The sequence below is a fragment of the Cricetulus griseus genome, chromosome 4, assembly GCF_003668045.3.
Source record: "Cricetulus griseus strain 17A/GY chromosome 4, alternate assembly CriGri-PICRH-1.0, whole genome shotgun sequence".
In the NCBI taxonomy this organism is placed as follows: Eukaryota; Metazoa; Chordata; class Mammalia; order Rodentia; family Cricetidae; genus Cricetulus; species Cricetulus griseus.
In genome coordinates this window covers 194,749,082-194,768,021 of record NC_048597.1, presented here as the reverse complement: position 1 = coordinate 194,768,021, position 18,940 = coordinate 194,749,082, and the positions used below count along the sequence as shown (strand labels likewise).

Here is an 18,940-nt window from a genome sequence, read left to right as displayed (position 1 = left end):
TTCAATACCTATAACCCACACAATGGAATGAGAGAACTGACTCCTGCAAATGGTTCTCTGACTTCCATATGTTCAGGATGGTATGCATGCACACATACATACCTCCCTTGCACAGAGGAACAAATGTAAGAAAAATAATCAAATTACGTAGTTGACCATTAGTGTTAATCATATGTACAAAATACTTTTAAACTTGGAATTTTAGAAAAAAATAGACATTTCTTTACAAAACTTTTCAAAAACAAAAAGAATCACAGAAATCTTTAAAATCAAAGTAAGTTCCTCTTAACTCTAGGATCATGGGAGCTATGTATTTACATACAGGATGGAATTCTTGCAGTAGGAGATTATCTTCATGACCCAATATTATGACCATGGTCAAATAAAATTGTCATACTATTGACCTCCCACAACTTCCCTGAGAAGAAAACTGTTACTGTGAAATTCTAATCAAGAAATCTATGTGCATTATATGATATTTTGATGGGAAAAGAAAGAATACGGTGGCCATCCTGCCATTCTTGGCTATATAGGAACAGGCTGGATTCCACATCCAATGCCTCCACTTCCCAAGGTTGGATAAGAGGCTTGTGTTGCAACACCTGGCCTGCATTCACATTGATGATTAAGGGAGATGGTGACAGCTCATGTCCGTGGTCCAATTACATGGAAGACTGAGTTAGGAATATTCCTAGAACCCAGGCAGCCAAATTGACCATGAAGAAACAAACAAACCAACCACCTTTGGGAGATCGATTAACAGAACTTGATTATGCTCTAATCTACTCTAGGGTGCGGCTGGGGCTGGTGGTAGCCAGCCATGGCCTGGTTTTGACACCCTCTTTGTTATTGTATGATGAAATCTTCTTGAAGCCGGAAGGCACTCCTGGGAATTTACAAATATTTTAACAATACTTCATAAAAGCACTAGATTGGAGATGCCAAAGTTAACTCTGTATCATCAATTTATGATCAAATCCCCATCAAATTAATGTCTAAGGCAATTAGTACCAAGAACAATATTGAAATCTAGTTTTTATATACTCTCTAGAGAAAACAGGGATGGACTACATAAAAATCAGCTTAGTCGAAGCATCAGCAAAGCAAATTTTCAAAATGAAGCTGGTGCTTGCTAAGGGAATTCCAATTTTTCAAAAGAGTTTAAAGGGAAGTTACTCCATGTTTTACTTTCAAATGTGTCCAGTTGGCAAACAGAGTAATAAACAAGAATGTGTATTAGAAGTTCAGGAGGAAAAAAAAATAAACCCCCAAATTCAGCAAAATGGGTCATTATCTTTCTTTTGGCTAAAATTGTTTTAGTAAAGTATTTAAAATACATCATAAAACTAAAGTTTATATTTATGTATTACTGACCTCTGTTTACATGAAATAATTATCATATCCAATCAAATAAAATAACTTAAAATGCACTTATTGTTAAATTATACCCAAAGGCCTGACAAATTGAATGCTTTATTTAGATAAGGTAGAACCATCACCACATGGGTAACCCTCCCCCAAAAATAGTTACTTTTTACTATTGTGTATATTTGCATCTTTGATTCTGCTTCACTGTGGCATTCTGTCCTTAAGAAACTTATTGTAACCTTTTCCTCTAACCCAGTCATGAACTTCCTATGACATCATGACTGATTGACACAAGAAAAGGGCATAATTCCACTGTCACTTACATGATCAAACACAACCATCTATTGGCTATTGAACAGCTTATCAAGCTTATCAAGAGTCAAATAGTAGGATGTCAGAACTATGAGCTTGGAGATCATTTCCTGTGTTTTCAATGATATATTCAAAGTGAAATTTCCCAGTACATTATAAGAATTTTATTCATTAAATAAGAAACAAAACATACCAAACCAACTACATTTCTTCCTCTTTGAAAACTCTACTTCATTTAAATAAATAAAACTTTGGTTCAGTTTTCAAAAATTTGAACCACTATATTTTTATTTTCATAAATTTAATATATTATACCATCATGTAAACTTACGGAAATTAATATTTTCAAAAATTCTCTTTCAAGTACCCAAATATTTTCTTTCAATGCCAACAAAGTCCTATGCAGTATGAGATATAATTTTTTGAATAAATTTTTTGCATCTAAAGAGGTAAAATTTTTGCCCTAAATTACTCAGTTACTAAGTGAAAAAAAATTAATCAATCATATATTTGTCATCCTGTCTCTTCTCCTGCTTCCTTGGATATAGCAATCATATTATATCCCCTTACCGATCTACAACTATATATGTCATATATCCTTAGACCACAAGGTTCTAGCCTAAAGCTTCGAGGAGAAGATGAAGGGTATGGGAAATGACCTAAAGTCCAGACATTTCCATCTCCTCCCAGTTACTTAAACAGTGGACGGGGAATCACTTTGCAGAGAAACTGGCCTCACTGTGAAAGATGATTCAAAACTGGAAAACTGGTGAAATGCTGCCGATCATCTGTTTCAGATCTTTCACTTTACCAATAAGAACACTGAATTCTTACAAGAGTATGACTGAGAGGCCATGAAATAAGCTTAGGAATCCAGATTTCTAAATAAAGGAATAGTGTGGTATCTCCATCTTAGGAGGGAGCCTTAAAAGTCTGAGAAGTTTGAGTACAGTAACAAGAATGGGTTTGGGAGAGATGCCAGCCTACATGAAAAAATGTAATGGGAAAGTATTTATCCTCATGCAAAAGCTACCAACAGAGCACTTATCTGCCAGACTTCTGAACATGTTATTGATTATCAATATTTTACATTTCATGATTACTTGCACACCATCTCTCTCACTCTTGCCTTACCTCTTTTCATCCCTTAACAAGACTGCATTTCATTTCACATGTATGAAAAGTTCATTTGTGCTGCAAGAGCAGAACCTAACTAAGCCCATTGCAAGAATAGCAGACTATATTTCAGCTATGGACCTGGAATCCACCAACTAGCTGGCTTTGCATGTTGCCAAAGAAAGAAGATTGAAGCCATGTGTCAAGTCATCTTCTCCAGAAGCTTCTGGTGCACAAGCCTGGGCATCAGGAAAACTGTCTCACACACCCCAGATCAGCAGTGTCAAGTACAGCATAGAGCAAGAGATGAGGGGCTATGAGAAGCACACTAGCTTAAGAATAACTTCCCTGCAAGCAGGTGTTGAAAAATGAGTAATGGGCATTCCCTAGCAGACTGCAGGAGAAGGATATCACACCAATGACCACAAAAGCTCACGCAATAAATTCAAGTAGTTCCATGTGTGTCATCACTTGAAAGAAAGGTTGCTCCAAATGAGATTTGGGTGCATCAATCCGCTTGCCTTCTCACATCTCTTCAGTCACGTGTCAAAACTATGGGAACTCGGGTCACACCCAAAATCCCATCTTCCTAGCACCACCCCTCAAATGCCCAAAGGAACAACTTCAGCATTGTTTTTACTGAGACTTGGGCTCGAAACTCTGTACCCAAAATAGACACCTCATACTCCTCCTGGAATGCTTTTTGGGTGGCTGTGAGAGTGTGGTTTCACATAACCTCAAGGACATTTCAGCCTTTTTTTTTTTTTAAGTTGTTACAGTTTGGTTGAAAAGAATTTTCATTTGATCTGGGACTGAGTAGACTTCTGGGAAATCTACGTGGTCTGTGTCAATAATAAAACATGCTACAATTTTGCTGTGGACAGTTCACATCTAGCTATGAGTTACAATGATTTTCACTGGAGTTTCACATTAAGGTTGTAAAGTAGTCAGGATACAAGCACAATTTTACAAGGCATGTTTGCCTCTAAGTTTTAATCTGTTTTGAGGATGACATTCATCAAACGTTACTGGAGAAATAATTTTGTGCTTAAAAATCTATTCAGCACCTTAGAGACACTTTTGAAATATATTCTTTAAAGCTAGACATCATCTTAATACAAGATTAAATGAATTCAAATGAAACCCTCTACACCCAATAATTTTAGGTGAATTCTATATTTAAGCTACCGAATTATTTCCTGTAGTTCATGTTCAGCTTTTCCAGGGAATAAGAAATTTATTTTATACAGAGTTTCTTCCAGGAACAAAATTGAGATTTAATGTGGTATTAGTCTATATTTTCAGTTAAATACTTGTTTATTCGATAGTATTTTTTAAAATCAAGTGTAATGTGTATTATTAGTAGTAAGTTAGAAAACAAGTATAGTGACATAACCCAATAGCATTCAATAGTTCCTCATAGAGAATCAGTATTTACATTTCATATCCTTCTGATTCTTTGATGAATATTTATGCATCTATTATTTTGACAAAATTGCAAAACTGCTTTGGGCATAATATTTTATAATTATTTTTAGCTGCATGATTCATTGTGAACAATATCCTGTCATTAATTATCTGCAATGCAATGTCAATGCCAAAGTAATATTCTATTACATGAAAAGTAGTATTCCATTATATATAAATATACACTATGTCCAATTATTCTGGTGTAAATTAGCACTAAACTGTCTCTGATATTTGTCCTTAATGATGCTGCCATGAACACCTTTGCATAAACATCTCTCTATTTGATCTAGCAATGTTTTATGTGTTTAAATGGATATTTATAGGTTAGTGGATACATTTAGTCTGCTTAAATTGTCCTACAAAAGGCTTCCACATATATGAATTTTTCCCTATTCTTTAGCTATATCAAGCAATGAAATTATACTCTGTCAGCATTGTGTTGGTGGGGAAAGGATGGAAAGGGTTGTTATAAGGACTGACTGCTGTTCTGTGAGTGTTCTGCTCTTCTAATTACAGATGTCTACTGAGTCACACTTGCATTCTATCCTCCCAGACTGACTGGGATCTAATCCAATATTGCCACCTTCTTTTTATATTGGATATAATCCTTACTGAGCCTCAAAGGGAAGGTCCTTAATGTTTTATAATGAAGTCACCTGGTTCCCCAGACTAAGATACTTCCTACCTCCAACCCCTGATCATTTCCACTGATGCAGTAAAAAGGGTAGAGGACTCTATGAGTTTGGAATTAGCAGAGGAGAGCAGATCAAACAACATGTGTGGTCCATGTTCTGCCAAGTCCTACAAATCAAGAGAATGATTCTTTTCTAAAGTGCCAATCAAATTCCTCATAACTTTTACAAGGCAGTACTTTGGAAGTGGAAATTGGATTGATGGAGAGACCCTCTAACCACCTTAGAATTATTGCCCTTCTGCCATATCAAACTATCCTGCATCTGAGTTCTCTTTCCTGGTGGCATAACTATCTTCTTAGATAGCAAGAAATAAAATCTTTGATTCATCCTTTAGTCACTATTATCTAAGTTCTATGACCAAAGTTCTTTGTACACATTTCATCCTTTCTAGACCTGCCTCAGTGGCTTTATGTCAGGTTATTGCTTCCAGTTTGATTATGGGCTTTTAAACTACATGTGAGGCCCCTGGAAAGACAAAGTAATTGGACTTGCTCCAGAAAATTGCGTAGTAAATAATAGACCCTGCAACTCTTCAAGCTTTACCTTGATACAATCTGTGGGGTTATATGTTGGGTACTATATTAAGCAAATGAAAATACAAGACACTCATCAAATTTTTACATCACTTAAACAATGAATTTTTCACCAAAAGAATATATCAAATATTCTATGGGACACAGTGTTATTAGAAATCTATCACTGATTATCTGGAATTCAATATAAACTGAGGTTTTGATCTAGCGCTCCTCATTATTGTTAGCAAGACACTGGACAGGTGACACTGGTACCTAAGTCAAGAATTCAACCTGTCTTTATCTGTGTCTCCCTTACGCTGTCTGACCCAGGGCCTGGTTTCACATACAAGGGAAAGAATTTCCACAGTAGGCTAGAGTGTGGGGCCCAAGATCTCTTAAAGCTTTCAAATATTATCAGCTGTACTCCATGAGATACTGATAAATATTGAAACTAGGCTCTAGGAAGGATTTGGAAAGAATGTAGATCATCCAATCTGGTTTTAAGGAATGGAACAGAATTGGGCTTTATTTGTAAGGAGAGCACTGGCTGGCACCAAAGAAAGACTTTGGTAAACAGACATTTCCATTGGACAAGGAGCACAAGTAACTCTAATTATTTATAGTACATGAACCATATTTATAGGAAAAATACATATATTGAACACTGTTGTCACACATAGTTTATACAAATAAGCAGAACTATACACAGATATATAATGTTCTGATAAGATATAAAATAGTTAATTCTGCTTATTTCTGGGTGGTAAGATTATAGTGGAATGTTTCAGGCATTTGGGATTTTCTAGTTTTTCTCTATAACCCTCCAAAAGGCTATTCCTAGTACAGCCCACTATCAATAAGGAAGTTTATTCAAATAGATAGTATAACGCTTGAAATAGTCTGTTTTCCCTAAACTCTCAAAACGGTCCAACACATTTCTCAATGTGTTTCTCTTCAAACTATACTCAAAATACCCTTAAACTCAACTCTATTAGTCAAAACACTTTCTGTTCCAAGTCTTAGATAACCACATCAGAATAATTGCATTTGGAGGGGAAAAAAATGAAAATGAAAATATATTGGTTTAAGTAACTGAAAAGTCCAAGGGTTTTTCTAACTTCAGACATAGCTACATTGTCACTGTGAGTGTAATTCATGCCTTAGACTGTGACTTTGCAAGTCAGAATAATTATCCATTCGAAATTCAGTGTATTAACATTCCAGCGGGTCCTTCTTGGCACACGCCTTTAATCCCAGCACTCCGGAGGCAGAGGCTTGCAGATCTCTGTGAGTTCGAGGTCAGGCTGATCTCCAGAGTGCCAGGATAGGCTCCAAAGCTACACAGAGAAAGCCCTCTCAAAAAACCAAAAAAAAAAGAATTCCATAGTAAAAATAATAATAATAATTAAAGTGGGGGCATGGAGTTAATGGCAGAGATGCTTCTTCCTGGAGCTTGTAGTTAAATTTAAGTCTTTGTACTTCATTTATCAGCATATGTCATCTGTAACTAAGGTTTACTGTGTAGTTGCACATTTATTCCCTTAAATATTTAAGCTATGGTTTCATGTGGAATAAATTTAATTTGCTTCTAAAATATACCCAAGTGGCTAAAGAAATCTGTATGTACTTCAGTCATTCTCATACAGCTGTAGACATGAATGTGAGATGAGCTTTGGGATTTCCAACTTGTTCTAATAATATTTTAAATTATACAAAATCAAAATGAAAATTCACAAGTTTAAAATGATTTAATTTTTGATCACTCTTATTACTCTGAAGGGATAAAATTGCCCATAGCCTCCCTGAAATGTCCAGACTTCTGAAATCCAGGCAGATTATTTTCCTCACAAAGCCAGTAGCACTATGGTTTTTATTTATTTCATTATTCTATAATTAATCCTCAGGACCAGGGCTTTAATTCTTCTCAGAGTGGAATATGTGTGATGCCAAAGAAGCAGCTGTCTTCCTATCTACTCAGCTAAGTTTGCTTGGGGAGCAAAAATCATGCATACAACATCTGAAAGTGTAGACTCCTAAAGCAATATCCTAGATATAGTTTCTATAGCTCTAATAAAACACCATGAGCAAAAGCAACTTGGGGACCAGAGGATTTATTTATTTCATCCTACAGTGCTCAGGTCACACTGGGGAAAGTCAGTATGGGAACTCAAGGCAACTATCTAGAGGCAGGAACTAAAGCAGAACTGTGAAGGAACATGCTTCTGCCTTGCTCCTCCTGTATTGCTCAGACTGATTTTTTATACAACCAGGACAACCTGCCCAAGGGAGACATCACTCACAATGGGCTAAGCCTACCAATATCATTAATTGAGAATATACCACATAGGCTTGCCTACAGGGCAATATTAGGGAGTCATTTCTCAACTGAGGTTTCCTTTGTTCAGATGACTCTATTGTTTCAAGATGACAACAACAAAAACCAGCATAGGTAGTATTTTTTTCATGTCCCAGGGTTTGCTGATAAATTCAAATGTTCACATCTTTGGATTAAACCCTATCATTTCTACAGTTCTAACTTATCCCAGTAGATAAAATCTTTGCAAAGTAAATTCAATATTTTGAATTTACAATATAACACACAGATAAGTGGTTGTACATGTAGATGTTTAGATATGATCTACATGTATAGGCGTGTACTATAGATGTATATGTTATATACATAATACATACACACAAACACACTCATGCACTAATCTGTTTGAATATTGAAGTCATCCTGGATGTCTCAGCTCTGTGGGACATTTGCAAGGCATCTGTGTCAGGTCTAAGGCTACGTATCATGCCAGGTCTAAGGCTATGCATCATGATGCATGCTCAAAGTCCAGGAAGCAACATTCCCACAGACTATTCTGTAAAGTGGACCTCCTGAGAATTAAAACATAGGAGGACCTCTACAAAAACACTGAGGTCAATACATGAGACTTTCCTCCACTATACCCCTTATTGAACTGCCTCCTGTCTTATTTTATCTTCATCTCCTAGCTTTATTGAAAGATAACCTCTTCAGGACAAGCACAGAGTGTAGACACAGAAACTCTGTAATAAATGTTAATTCCTTCACATCACATTCAGAGTCAGTATTCCATTTTTCTTAATCAACATCTGTGAGATTTGGGGCAACATATTTAACCTCACTGTGCCTTTGGTTTCTTATTCATAAGTGAGGACATGAAGAATTTTTCTGGCACACAAATTTGTCAGAAAGAATAGAATATATATAAGCTTTTAACATAACAGCCATTTCCACAAAAGAATGGATGTGAGGATCTGAAGACTGACACTCTACAAGTTTCTTTCTCTTTCTTTCTCTCTCTTCCTTCCTTCCTTCCTTCCTTCCTTTCTTCCTTCCTTTCTCTCTCTTTTTTCTTTCCTTCCTTCTTTCCTTTCTCTCTCCCTTTCTTACTTTTTTCTCCTTTTTCATTTTCATTTTCATTTTCACATAGGAACCACTAATCTTTGATTCCTCTCTCCCTTAACCATTTGTTCTTCAGGATTATAACTGATTCCTTGAGACTTCTTCGACACTTTTGAACATGTCAAATGTATTCCCTACACTGCGTCTTTAAAGTTTCCCCACACCAAAAAATTAGATTGTAAACAAATAAGATAAAAGAAAAGCAAAGGCAAAAACAATTTAGTGAAATTTCTTTATTTCATTTTCAATGACATAACTTTTCTAAAAGTCTGTGTTTTGCTGACTTGCATGACCAGTCTGTAACTTTAGCCTTGTTCTGTACCAAAATTACTGTTTTCCCTAAGTTGGTGCAGCACTGCCCTCTCTTCCAGTAGACTATTTGAACACTAAATAGGATTTGGGTACTGTGATGTTTGACCCATTGCATTTCCCTTAAGACTTAGCAGAAAGCCTATTATATACTAGTATGGGCCTTCAGCGTGCAAAATCTGCAATAAAAATATGAGTAATATTTTCATCAAACTCAAACATGATATAGAAACAAGAAGGTTACTTGCTTTAATTAATTACTAACTAAAATGCAAAGAGGCCTTTTGAGGTGGTAGAGCAGTAAAGAATCTAGTAAGATGAAATATGATAAAGTATTTTTATCCAGAAAAAAAACAAGTATAATGTTGCCTAAAAATCACAAGTCAAACACATTCTAAAGTAGGAAAACTTTTACCCTCTGCCAGAATATCCTACACATCTTTGTAGCTTTCTAGGACTACTGAGTCCACAGTTGTTCACACTGGGTTCATCTGTTCTTTCTCTTTCATTCCAGGCTCTCACTCTTTCTTTCAAAGCTCAGCCTGAAATTGTGAGCCACTGACTATAAGTATAACATCATATCTCATGAGTTTTCTATCTAAGGTCATCTTTTCCACTGAAGAAAAGAGATTTGTTACATAACATTTAATGTATTATAAAGTTGTTTGTATAGTATCCCTTAATTTAATCTTTCCTACATGCTTCTCTGAAATACTCAGTGGAAATACAATTGTTCTTATTTTTAGACCAGACATTTCAAATTCAGCGAGAATGGGTTTATACAACAGTGTTGTAGGGAAAAAAAAAAAAAAACAAGATTTAAACTGAATGACAATAAAACAAAATTGGTACCTAACCACCTAATCTGAGTGTTTCCTTATAGCATGGAAGATAAAATGAAGGCTTTTCCCTGAAAATATAGTTGGTGCCTATAAACTGAAGCATAGGATAAAGATACCAAAGAAAATATTCCAGTTTGCCTGAGTCTGAAATAACTATAATTTTTTTCCTTTGAATTGTCCCTGATAGCAATTGACTGTCCCTAAAACTTACTAATAAGAACCTGGAGTTACATACTTGGTATATATCAGCCTGTAGCAGGAGTAATGAAAAACAAATAGTTCCCAGTGTGCTATCTTAAATATTCACCCCTTTTCCAGAACTGGCACAGTGCTTGAAGACCAACCCATCTCCATAAATAACTCCATTGAATTAAAGAATATTTTATAACAGTAATAGATCATAAAAAGCATAAATAGCTACCATTGGATTTTAGGGAATTCCAGGGTATAATTTGAGGGTATGGTTTGGCCAGATGACTAGGTTGTCTCACCACAAGTGTGAACTGAGGAACACACATTTATCAAATGTGAAACATTCAGTGACTGCTTCTACTGTGTGCAAACCCATTGTGGACTTCTCATGATCATGAGGTTATGACTGAATGTTCAGTTCCCTTGTTTGGAACATAAATGAATGCCTTCCTTCATAAGCCAGATAGTATTTTTCAGCTGATCTCTAAGATTTCCCCAATGCCTCGAAGAGGAGAGCACAGAGAGACCCATGTAAATGCCATGTAGTTACTGATACCAATTTTGACTCCCGCTGGCAGAAATTATATTTTACCGAACTGAAGAGAAGACTCAAAGTTATTGTGTGGACCCGAAGCAAAGTCATCTTCACTAGGTGTTTACTTCAGGTTATTGTTTATTTTTTCCTGTGTTTTAAAGTGTCAAATACAGGTCTTTTGCAGATTCACGTCCTTGTTTAAATGGGGAAGGTTTCTGCTTCAGAAATCATTGCCCCATCAATGGAAAATTCATCAAGACTGCACCCAACCCTTGTGTCATTTAGCAGTCTGAAGTTTGTTCTTATAGTTATGTCATTATTTCATTAATGCCCTACAAGATCCTAAAATGGAGTGGCATTAAATAGATGGATGGCAAGAGGTCAGAGATGTGGCCTATGGCAAGTCTTTAGGATATTGACTGCAATCATCGCATGTCTAAAACCAATGAGCCAAGCCAAGGCAGAAATGGTGATCAGATCCACAGGGAAATACTATACAGCAAACGCAAGCCTGTGCATGCAATGTTACATCTCTCTTGGTTAAAATTTCTAACCTTCGCATTCTGTTTGCAACATGTTTATTTTGTATCTTTCACACTGACAAAGGAGGTAAATTTCTGAGTGTCTATGTTCCTAAGAAAGGTAAGATTGAGACTTCTGGAAACTGTAGCAGTGTTCATGGAAGAAGAGTAGTTTGGGACACTGAGGGGCATAGAAAAATAAACAGGTCAACAAAGTTGTGTGGCTATAGGAAGAATGAGGTGGGGCTTTATGGGATGACTGACCTATTGCATGGAAAGTAAAAGGAATCCCAAGAAACACTTCATCTGAAATCAACACAAGTGACCTCTGGCTTGTATTTCTCTCCTAACATATGCACATGCAGTACACTAGAGGACTCTTCTAGTTTCCACATGTATCTGTCCCAAAGACAACTGGAGGAGGCATGTTGGAGACAGGCAGCCCTTTTAACCCTAGTGTTTTACTCACAATTTTGAACACCTCAATGTAGCAGAGAATGATTTTTCCTGTGGTGGGTTGCTGTATTAACTTAACTCACAGGTAACACTTTCAAACATAATAAATGCATACACAAAAGTTGGAAGGCCTGTTTCTCAGGCTCATATGCAAAGTTTCCCTAATTGTCTACCTTTTATCTTTCCCTGACTTTCTCCGCTTAGAAGAAGCTCATACCAACAAATAATCAAAGACTCTTCTGGGACTGGCAAAATATATACTCATACACACATACCTGGGTCCAAGCTCATCGTGTGTTTTCTTTATTCCATATTGTATTGTCATTCAAGTTTCATCATTTTTAATTTCTTCAGTAAATCATGTAACATTATATTGAATGGAAACAAAGTAAAAAGAGGGCTCTGAAGGCTGGGTGGTATCATGAATGCTCTATAAAGTTGCTGTAACAATTTTGATTAACTTTCACTAAGGAAATCGTATAACACATCACTGGGGAATGTCACCTATCAATCATTTATTGTTATGCCTCCTCATCTAGCTAGTGAATTATTTGAAATATGAAGCATATACATGCAATGTTAAACTACTGGTAATTATAAATAGTGGTAAAATTGTGAGTAGAAATAATTTTTATTAATAACAGTAAAAGTGCATTATTTTTAAAAGAAAAGTCACTAGAGACAGAATTTTAAGATGTTATTTTCCATGGTTCTATTTAATTTGCATTCCAAAAGTTTATGATCAGAGCCAGAAAATAATATCAGTAGTGATTAACATTAGATGATTGATATATACCAACAATGTAAATTATTGGATTTAGCTTCCAGAGTATACGGAGATAGCCTAGACACATAAAAATAGTGAGGAGGAAGACCCAGAGAGATACAGTTGCTCATAATAAGCCAAAAGTGCAGTTACCCTCCAGGTTGGAACCAACTGCATCTGAGTCCTGACCTTATAACAATGAGTGCAATGCTCACTAAGCAGTCAAATGGAAATAATACTATTTGTAGTCACATTTTATGGGAAGACCAATCCAAAATATCTTTGGTGCTAAAACAGCAAATTTCTGTAAATTAATTAATAAAGGAAAGTTATACTATAATGCAAAAGGAATAAGTTAACTATGAATCAACTATGATAGTCATCTGGAAAATATATATTAACAGAATTAAATATGTCCCTGTGTTGCTTCCTGTTGATCTCTGTGAATGGAGAACCTGTGTCTAGGAAACCTTTAAGTGGCATGAGAAGGAAGGAAAATATAATACATTCCTAAATAAAATAGCTGAAATGATTGTTTTAAATTCAAAAATTATTGCCTGCAATTTCCTTAACTAAACAGAGCACTCCATCCTCTTACAAAATATATAACTGCACATTCTTAGAGAAAGCACTGAAAATGCTATGATTCACAGGAGTCCACACTGAAATAATCTGCTTATGAATGCTTAGTTTCACATTTCATGCCCAAGTTACCAAATCTGTTATTTGATTTTCAGTTGGGCATGTGTTACCACTCTACTCATAGTAAAGGAGGAACTGTCAGATGAAAACATACTACTTAGTAGGCTGTATTGCTTTTAATGCACAATGGAACTCAATTGCCTAACGTGGAAGCCTAGAAGACACCCCGTTCCCTTGCCTTTCCTTCCTCATCCACCTCATATAGACGCTGGAGTCTTGGCTACAAATCTCCCGAGTATCTCTAAAAGTCCTGTTCTCTCTCCATTAGGCTGGCTTCACTGAGTCTCCATCCCACCTTCAATCTTAATCTACCCCTTCCACACTTTATCTTCCCATACATCAATTCTTCTGGAGCTCGAATGTTTATATTGCTCCTTCAAGTACCACGTTATTATTATTTAGCTCAGCCTGGCTCATGTTCTTGTTTCTTCACCCTGTGAACCACACCCTCAGCTGAAGTTCCTCCCAGACACTGATTGTACCTTGCATCTCAAAAGATGCTGCTCTTTGTGTAATGTCATTCTCTTCACTGCTATTTGCCTTTTTACTGCTGCTTCTCTTTCAATGCTATCCTCAGAGATCTCTCTTTAACAAAACATTTCAGGTTCACTTTTGTATTTTAAATCCATTCCTTTCCCATAGGGCTCTAAAAGGCCCCATGCCTTTAATACATCATTTGCAACACAATTCGATAAGACCAAGTGAAGGCAATGTTACTCACGTATGGATTCTCATAGCCTGTCATAAGTGGCACACAGTAGACACACAAAACACCGCAAAATCTAAAAGAATGAAACAAGTCAAATATCTTATCAGGACTCATCTTAAATAGTACCTACTAAGAAAATTAAACCCCAAACAAAAGAACAGAAATGCAATAAAATGAATAGCACTTCAAGCAATTGAAATTTCAAAGTATTTTCAAATCTAATTAAAGTATATATGACTGTCTATACACCATATTCATATAATCCAATTACAGCAAATATAGCCCTTTTCATGCAAACATACCAAAAAGGCTGACTTTACTTCTGACTTTACCACTGTTCCTAGTAATAGATGGCCTGACTCTTAGACCCAAAAACAGACAGTCTGACAGTAAAGTGCCCGAAAACACAGATGTGACAGAATAGTGTAGAAAAGGCCAATAAACCCTCAAACTTTAGCCCCACATTCCAAGCACAGGTGCATCATCCCACAGGAAAGCTGCGATCCAGTCCTGGCTCCAGCCAGCCCTTCATCCAAGCATTCCTGAAACCTTTCCACCTACCCACCCTCCACTAAGTGCTTTCTAAGCTTTCCTTTAGAATGGTACCAAAGGGAATGTCTTCCAGACATGCTCCAGGGCAAATGGGACGGGGTGGGGCTTACTTCTTTTTCCTCAGATTTTCTCTGAGTCTTGAAGGTCTATTTGGTGCTTTTCCCTTACTACTGGATAGTGGATTCAGATGCATCAAATTTAAACTTTTAGATAACAAACATTTTCTTCATCAATATCCTCTACCTGAGTTACTTAGCTCTCTTGTTTCAGAGGCCACAACTCCTCAAGCAAACATTCCAGTTGACATACTCTATTCCACAGAAGTACTCAAAGCTGTCTGTTGCCACCTGAGGAGCTGCTGCAAACTGGGCACTTTTGAGTTTTTTTTTTCAGATTTTTTATTTGATTAGAAACAGGATTGTTTTACATGGCAATCCCAGTTCCCTTCTACCTCCTGTCCTCCCCTACCACTCCCCCCAACTAAAACCTTACCTATCACACATCCTTTCTGCTCCCCCTGGATGGTGAGGTCTTCCATAGGGCATCATCAGAGTCTATCGTATCCTGAAAGCTATAAGGTTCTCCATAGACATTTTGCAGACACTACTCTACTGCATGCATATCACTTTTTAACCTCCACGAAATAAAAAAAATCATAAATTGAACCTACACATTGGAGTACTACTGAGCAGGGGGAAAAATGGAATCTTGAAATTCGTAGGCAAATGGATGGAACTAGAAGAAACCATCCTGAGTGAGGTAACCCAGTCACAAAAAGACAAACATGGTATGTACTCACTCATATATGGATTTTAGACATAGAGCAAAGGATTACCAGCCTACAATCCTCTTCACCAAAGAAACTAGAAACATGAAGGACTCTAAGGGATAAATGGTCCCCAGGAATGGAAGTGGAATGAACTCCTGAACTAACTCCCTCATGCTCCCCCTAACCCTCATTGAGAGCATGAGGGGAGGGGGGAAGGAGCTGCTACAATAAGAGCAAGAGAAGATGAGTAGAGGAGAGGAAATGGAGGGGCAGAAATATTGAGTTGGGGGAAGAATAGAGGAGAGAGAGCAGGATGAGAGATACCATATCAGAGGGAGCCACTATAGTTCGGAGAAGAGATCTGGAACCAGGGAGATCTCCAGAGACCTACAAGGATGACACAATCTGACAATCCAGGCAATGGTGGAGAGGATAACCTAAAAGCCCTTCCCCTAAAATGAGATTGATGACTACTCTTTATGCCATCCTAGAGCCCTCACCCAGTGGCTGAAGGAAGCAGAGACAGACATCCACAGATATACACTGAGCCGAAATCGGGAATTTAGTTGAAGAGAGGGAGGAATGAAGAGCGAAGGGGTCTGTACCAGGTTGGAGAAACCCACAGAAACAGTTGGCCTGAACAAGGGAGAGCACATCGACCCCAGATGCTGTCGGGGAGGCCAGTACAAGACTGATCCAGACCCCTGAACATGGATGTCAATAAGGAGGCCTCTGCACTCCAGGGAGCCTCTGGTGGTGGATTAGTATTTTTCCCTGGTGCAAGAAGGGACTTTGAGAGCCCATCCCACGTGAAGGGTTACACTCTGGCCCTGGACACATGGGGAAGGGCCCAGGACCAGCACAGGAGGATTTGGTGGACTTTTCAGAGCCCCCATTGAGAGCCCTACCGTGCCTGGGGAGTGGTGGGTGGATGGAGTGGGGGTGGAGGCTGGGTGGGGAAGGAGGGATGGGGTGAGGGGAGGGAGAGGGAGAAGGGACTTACATGTGAAACAAGCTTGTTCCCTAACTGGAACTAATAAATAAATTTAAAAAAAAAGAATTCTAGAGTTCTAGAGTTCAAATACATATTTTTATAAATCCTATTTTACTCAAGAAATACAACTAAGTATACCCACTGCAGAGTTATTAAATGGAATCAGTATTTTCGATAGATCACTAAATGACTCATATGGATACTAAAAAAAATTTAAAGACTAAATTCCTAAAATTCTAAGAGTCAGGCACATATCTGAGGCTGAGAAAGAAAGATCATGAGTTGGAGACCAGCCTAGGTAAGACATCAGTAAGACATCTAAAGAGAAGACAAGAGGATGAGCAGAAGGAGGAAGAGGAGAGGGAAGGGGAAAAGAAGGGAAGGAGGAAAGCAGAAGTGTGTCAGGATTTCTGTTGACTGCAAAAGTTAAGTATTCGTCTTAAAATGTCATTTGAACAATTTTGCTGGTTAAAATGCAATGTTGCTTTCAATTTTTATCCCTTCTTATCACCATATAAAAAATAATCCTGTAGCATCTTTTTGCCTTCATGGTTGGTCCTGGTACAGTTCTATCACTCTTACAGATTTCATATTGATGACAGTTTTTAATCCTGTATTGCTTGCTCATTTTTGCCTCTACAGTTTTTATTTCATTAAACATTTTATATATGGTAAAATGCTAGACATACTGGTAACTCTTGATCCATTAATGTAATTTATAACTCAATTTCATAAAGCAGTTAACATATGTTTAGTTAATTTAACCTTAACACGTTTTCTGTCATTTCATACAATTTTATAAGCATTTCTTCTGTGAGGCAGGATGCAATGTAGCTATCATGAATTGTTTCTTTAATGCATTAAAAAATGGAAATATTTCTTGAGATATTTAACAGTGTATCTCATATTTTAATGCTGTTTGGAGAAAGTTTTATCAGTGAAGCAAAGCAGCTTTACTTCCTACTGTGTGTAAAATGATAGCCTTTGAAAATTTTCTCCTTTATAACAGCAGGAGATAGAAGCATATAGTCATCTCATAGCATATTTCCAATTGGGACTAATGTAGATTATGTCTATTTTGACTGGTAATATGTAAAAATATGAGTCAACAAAGTTAAGCTGTTGAAAAATATTCTTAAATCAGAGGGCAAATTAACATTACAAGAAATAATAGAGTCAATGACTTCAAGTCTCAATTTGAAGTCTGCCTGGCTTCAGATTCATAATGATACAAAGTGGCAATGTAGTCTAGTTTAAGGGCAAATCTAACACAATTGCTGTATATTTTGTAAATGTCCTTGTTAGCATACCCCTTTAACATCTAAGTAACCAAATTAAGTTTTCTTTTAATTCACTTAAAGCTATCATTTGATCATTTTACAAAATGAAAATATTAGTTTGAGTCCCTAACGTTGAGGTCTTAATGATTTTTTTTATGTATTTTCTCGTTATCTTTAATATCTAGCAACAAGAATAGAATATACTTGGAGTTATTTTTATTCTTCCTTCCAGAGGTTTCCTGTAATGTGTTGAGCTGCTATCCACTGCCTATAACTACTGGTAAGAAAATCCTTAGTTATGATCTTTATATGGCATTTCTTTCTCTTTGCCTGTGTTATGGTTCTCTTCCTATTTCACTCTTGGGCTACACTCTGATGGACAGTTTGATGTTGGGCTACTCTCTGATGGACAGTTTGATGTTGGGCTACTCTCTGATGGACAGTTTGATGTTGTTTCACAGTGCTATGGATTCCCCATTCTGTTTCTGTGTATTCTACTTGTATTTCAACTTCAGTAAAATCAACTGATACCAAATCCCATTTACCTTTTCCTGTGACATGCAGTTTTTATTAGTAAGTCTATCATAAGAATGCTTACTTTTTGATACTGTGTTTCCTTAATTTTTCTATTTACCTTTTTAAAGTTTCTACTTCACTACTGAAATTTCCAAGTCTTCAAGAATAATGTTCAACTTTCTGCTACATCATTAAATATAATAATTGTTGTTTAATTTCTCTGAAAATTCAAACATCTGGGTCATCTCTATAAGCAGTTGGGTCGATCATTTCTTGAGTATGTTAATTTTTGCATTCTTTTGATGGTGAATTTTTATTTTATAATTAATTGTAAGACAGAAGAGAATGAGTCATATCCTGTTTACACATGGGTTGGCTCTTCTGATTCCTTTCTTATGCAGGATGTTTAGTCACTCTACCCAGGGGGTTAGCTAGTACATAGTTCTGTGCTTCTCTGACCTCCTCCAGCTCATCACAGGCTTCATTTGGGGGGGGGGTGGAGGCATAGACAGCTGAGTCTTATACTTGGGATAGGCTGCACTGCTAAGTGAAAGTCTCACCATGTGTGTGTCCTTCCATCTTTCAGTGATTCCGTTATACCTGCACCTCATTTGGATCCCTTCTCTGTCCTCTTACTGAACTTCCCCAAGACAGCACTGCTGGTTTTGGTACTTAGAACTAGAACTGCTTCATCATGACAGGGTAATGTCCAATTCATCTTGATGCAGCTTGTCTCTAAAGATGTACCTATGGTCCTGAGCCTGAAAATGGGTTTTTCTCTATACCGCTCATCTCCTTGGCTCATGAGAGTTATGCTATGTTTTGTGAATGTGTGTGCTTTCCTTCACTAGATGAGAATCTCTGCTTTCTGCCCCACTTAGTTCA

General features: G+C 36.9%; 1 non-coding gene across 47 annotated transcripts in view; it reads right to left on the bottom strand.

Annotated features, from left to right (window-relative positions):
• Positions 1-18,940, bottom strand: part of LOC103161076 — a 389,511-nt gene that overhangs the window by 235,124 nt on the left and 135,447 nt on the right. For 43 of the 47 annotated variants that reach the window (XR_004769670.1, XR_004769678.1, XR_004769682.1 and 40 more), the window contains one exon: positions 13,957-14,017. The exons of the other annotated variants lie outside the window; for them this stretch is intronic. This is a non-coding gene — a transcript (uncharacterized LOC103161076). The remainder of the gene's footprint in view (positions 1-13,956; positions 14,018-18,940) is intronic. 47 annotated transcript variants of the gene reach the window in all.